Source organism: Triticum dicoccoides, chromosome 6A (assembly GCF_002162155.2).
Source record: "Triticum dicoccoides isolate Atlit2015 ecotype Zavitan chromosome 6A, WEW_v2.0, whole genome shotgun sequence".
Lineage (NCBI taxonomy): Eukaryota > Viridiplantae > Streptophyta > Magnoliopsida > Poales > Poaceae > Triticum > Triticum dicoccoides.
In genome coordinates, this window is record NC_041390.1 from 595,964,101 (window position 1) to 595,969,317 (window position 5,217).

Genomic DNA, 5,217 nt, shown 5'->3' on the forward strand with positions numbered 1-5,217 from the left:
ACACACACACACACACACACTCGAAGCATACCGGAGACAACAAGAGCCACCCAATCCCCTAGGGATTGAGTCTCTTCTAATCCCTCTCCCCCTCTTTCTTTGGGTAACATGAGAATATTACAGAAATTGTACGAGTAGATTGCAACCAAACCGAATACTGCTTGTGCATTAAACATGATTTATTTTACGCAGCTTTCTGCTACACAGAGTACTCTAGCAAGCACTAGAAAGAATATTGAACTCAATAACAACTACCTATTTGCAACTTCACAGTAAAAGGTAGTGATCCAATGAGTGCAGACTATCTCAAGCTATATATGTGGATACAAGGAAATATTGTTTCAAGTATTTCAAACTCAAATAGTACAGACTAAATTCAACACCTACTCAGCCAGGCATACAAGCAAACGACCCATCCTTCATCACAATTGTAAACATATAATGTATAGTAGCAGATGTGCCACATAGCTCATCCTTAAGAAGCTCCTCTATTAGGTAACCCATCTCCCTCTGCATCTATGTAAAAACAGGGTAAACATTTCTTCAGAGTTGCATTGTTTGACTGATTTGGTTCCTTCGGTTCAGACCAATTTCGCCTAGGGTGGTGGACGTGGTGGAGCCGCAGGGTTTGCTTACAACGCTTGTGGGCAGCACACCGCCGCCCAGTATGTGGTTGCGTTGGATGTTGTTGTTGGCGAGTTTGGGTTTTGTTTCGAAGCAAGCAATAGCTGGACAAGAAGGTATGTGATTTTTCTGAAGAACATTGCCACTCTGTGTTTTTGCTGATCTAGGCTTAGGTAAAAAAATATTGATATGCAGTTTGATGGGATATCCATTTTATTTTGTAAGCAAAGTGTCCTTTGTAATAGATTTCAGCTTTGTAGCTAAAAATAAACTCACTTTGTTAGTTCTTGGGGTAATTCAGAAGCTGTAGTTGGTGAACATTAGACAAACTCTAATTTCGCAGCTTCATATTCGTTAAGAAAACCCATCAAATAAGATTACCCTTTTTTTGCACTTGAGTTGGTTATTATGTACTCCCCGTAAAGTTCCTTTGTAGCTCGTCCTACACGGCGCCTCCTATCTATGCCGTTGATCACGCTATGGAGATATGTGCTAGTGCCAGTAGCTACAGAGTGTTTAGTCTGAAAAGACGGGGCTAGTGAATAGTAGCAAGATTCCCTCCTAGCTAGTGCGGGCCACTAGCACACAGCAGCTGGCGCATGCGGGCACACAGGAGCTGGCGCCTGCTGCCAAGCGCGTCCCCCTCCGCCTGCAGAGTTGCAGGTTACCTTTTTTTTCTCTCACAAGAATCTCACAGCTGCTCTCTCCCCTCCCATTTCTTTCTCTCTCCCAAAGATTATCATAGGAGTCACATCAACTCTCTCTCTCTCTCCCATGCGAAGGAGCACTTCATCCATTCTCTACTCTCTACAGCAGAGGAGAGATGATGAGAGGTGCTGCTGTGTGTAAGAGAAAAGGAGGGGGGAGAGAGTGTGGTTCTGAGAATCAGAAGAGGAGAGAGAGAGAGAGGTGTTGTGACATTGTCTGACAGTTTGAGAGATAAAAGAAGAGAGAGGCGTTGTGGGAGGGAGAAGGGAGAGATGTGTAATGCACGAGAGACAAGCAGAAAGAGGTGATGTGTGTCAGATAGAAAAAGAAAGAGAGAGATGATGTGAGAAATATAAGAGAAGTGAGAGAGATGTGTTGTCTGCTAGTGTGAGAGAGAAAAGGGAGAGACAGGCGGTATGATAGAAAAGGGAGAGACAGGTGGGACATTGACACTGCTGCTACAGCGAGCATGCGAAGATTATTGTTCTGCAAATCACATTGGGGAGCAGGCCACTGTCGGTGTTCTGAGAACGGGGGTCCCCAGACTTGCCTGCCTGCGGCTTGCGGCGTGGCTCAAAGGGGAGCCCAGCACGGCCCATCTCCATCAACACAGACCCAAGACCCTCGCGAGGGGCCAAGCCTCGCGGGGCGGACGACACGGGGCTTCCTCAGGCACGGCCTCATCAGGCTGGCTCGGGAGGAGGTGGAGAGATCAAGGCGGGGTACCTCACGAGGTGTCCATGACGCAAGCCATGACGACCAAGGGCGCTGTGACGCCCCCGATTCAATTGTACACTAATCATGCACGCAAATGTGTACGATCAAGATCAGGGACTCACGGGAAGATATCACAACACAACTCTACAAATAAAATAAGTCATACAAGCATCATAATACAAGCCAGGGGCCTCGAGGGCTCGAATACAAGTGCTCGATCATAGACGAGTCAGCGGAAGCAACAATATCTGAGTACAGACATAAGTTAAACAAGTTTGCCTTAAGAAGGCTAGCACAAACTGGGATACAGATCGAAAGAGGTACAGGCCTCCTGCCTGGGATCCTCCTAACTACTCCTGGTCGTCGTCAGCGGGCTGCACATAGTAGTAGGCACCTCCGGTGTAGTAGGGGGGGTCGTCGTCGATGGTGGCGTCTGGCTCCAGGGCTCCAGCATCTGGTTGCGACAACCAGGTAGAAGGGAAAGGGGGAAAAGAGGGAGAAAAGCAACCGTGAGTACTCATCCAAAGTACTCGCAAGCAAGGAGCTACACTACATATGCATGGGTATATGTGTAAGGAGGCCATATCAGTGGACTGAACTGCAGAATGCCAGAATAAGAGGGGGATAGCTAATCCTGTCGAAGACTACGCTTCTGGCAGCCTCCGCCTTACAGCATGTAGAAGAGGATAGATTGAAGTCCTCCAAGTAGCATCTCCAAGTAGCATCTCCAGCATAATCCTACCCGACGATCCTCCCCTCGTCGCCCTGTGGAAAAGCGATCACCGGGTTGTCTGTGGAACTTGGAAGGGTGTGTTTTATTAAGTATCCGGTTCTAGTTGTCATAAGGTCAAGGTACAACTCCAAGTCGTCCTGTTACCGAAGATCACGGCTATTCGAATAGATTAACTTCCCTGCAGGGGTGCACCACATAACCCAACACGCTTGATCCCATTTGGCCGGACACACTTTCCTGGGTCATGCCCGGCCGCAGAAGATCAACACGTCGCAGCCCCACCTAGGCAAAACAGAGAGGCCAGCACGCCGGTCTAAACCTAAGCGCACAGGGGTCTGGGCCCATCGCCCGTAGCACACCTGCACGTTGCGAGGGCGGCCGGAAGCAGAACTAGCCCCCTTAATACAAGAGCAGGCTTACGTTCCAATCCGGCGCGCGCCGCTCCGTCGCTGACGTCTGAAGTGCTTCCGCTGATACCACGACGTCGGGATACCCATAACTACTCCCGCGTAGATGGTTAGTGCGTATAGGCCAGTAGCCAGACTCAGATCAAATACCAAGATCTCGTTAAGCGTGTTAAGTATCCGCGAATGCCGAACAAGGCCAGGCCCACCTGTCTCCTAGGTGGTCTCAACCTGCCCTGTCGCTCCGCCACAAAGTAACAGTCGAGGGCCGTCGGGAACCCAGGCCCACCTCTACCGGGATGGAGCCACCTGTCCTTTCAACCCCCTCGTCAGAATCACTTGCGGGTACTCAATGAGCTGACCCGACTTTAGTCACCATCTGTATAGTATGTATGTATATATAGTATATACCCGTGATCACCTCCCAAGTGATCACGGCCCGATAGTATAGCAAGGCAGACTGACAAGAATGTAGGGCCAATGATGATAAACTAGCATCCTATACTAAGAATTTAGGATTGCAGGTAAGGTATCAATAGATGTAGCGACAATGTCAGGCTATGCATCAGAATAGGATTAACGAAAGCAGTAACATGCTACACTACTCTAATGCAAGCAGTATAGAGGAGAATAGGTGATATCTGGTGATCAAGGGGGGGGGCTTGCCTGGTTGCTCTGGCAAGAGAGAGGGTCGTCAACTCCGTAGTCGAACAGGTCAGCAGCAGCGTCGGTCTCGTAGTCTACCGGAGAGAAGAGGGGGAAGAAATAATGAATACAGAGCAAACAAAGCACCACAAAATATATCAAGGTAATACGCGGTGTTCGGTGTGCCCTAACGCGGTAGTAGGTGATACCGGTGAAGGGGGGAAAACCCCCGGGAAAGTATTCCCGGTGTTTCGTGTTTTCGGGCAGAGGAGCCGGAGGGGGAAAGTTGCGGGTTCGATTGGTTAGGGGTGTGTGGCGGACGAACGGACCGCGTATCCAGATTCGTCTCGTCGTTCTGAGCAACTTTCATGTACAAAGTATTTTCATCCGAGCTACGGATTATTTTATATTAATTTTTAAAGATTTAATATATTTTTAGAATTAACAGAATTAATTTATTTAGAAAATGCAATTATGACGTCAGCATGACATCAGGGGGATGTCAGCAGTCAACAGCCAGTTGACTTGGTCAACTGACGCGTGGGTCCCGGTTATTATTGTCTAAGACTAACTAATCAGGTTTAGTTAGTCTAACTAAAATGATTAGGTTTATTAACTACAATTAATTAGGTTAACTAATTTAATTAATTAATTTAAACAGAATTAATTAAGTTAATTTTTTTTAGTTACTTAATTGATTATTTAGTATTTAATTATATTTATTATTATCTTTTTTTTAATCGTTCTGGGGCGCTGGGGCCCCACACGTCATTGGGCCATGGGGGCCTATCGGGCGGGCGGGCTCGCGGGCGCGACCACGAACGCCCGCCAGGGCGAACCCGAGTGCTGGCCTCGGGTGCGGCCAGTGGCGGTTATGGCAGGCCGGACAGGGCGGCGAGGTAGGCGGCGGTGGCACGGCGACAGCGGCGCCTGCGAGGCCGGTCGGGGCCAGGCGCGGCGGTGGCCGGAAGAAGCGGTATCGGCAAGGGCAGTAGCAGCATCGGCCGAACGGAGACGGGGGCGGGGCGGCTACGGTGCGGTCGCGGCAGGCCAAGGCGCTGCGCCCGGTCATGGTCACGCGAGCACGGCGGCGAGCATAGGAGGGTTCGAGGGGAGACGGACGGGAGGGGCTCACCGGCCCTGTAGATGTGGAAAGGTATGCTCGGGGAGGGGCCGAAGAAGCGTTTCCGGCGACGGGGCGACGGGTGACGGCGTCGCCAGGTCAGGGCAGCGCCGGCGACGGGTGGTGTTGGGGCGCCGGCGTCGGGTGGGGCGGAGCCGCTCCCCTCCCGATCCACACAGGATCGAGCAGACGAGAGGCGGGGGAGAGGGGGTCGGCGATGGGGCAGCGTCGTTGCAGCGTCGGGGAGGCAGGGTCCAGATCCA

The 5,217-nt window shown here is 50.5% G+C and overlaps 1 long non-coding RNA gene across 1 annotated transcript in view; it reads left to right on the forward strand.

Moving 5' to 3' along the window:
• Positions 1–5,217, forward strand: part of LOC119314422 — a 25,596-nt gene that overhangs the window by 845 nt on the left and 19,534 nt on the right. Inside the window, exon 2 of the long non-coding RNA XR_005152313.1 lies at positions 586–740. This is a non-coding gene — a long non-coding RNA (uncharacterized LOC119314422). The remainder of the gene's footprint in view (positions 1–585; positions 741–5,217) is intronic.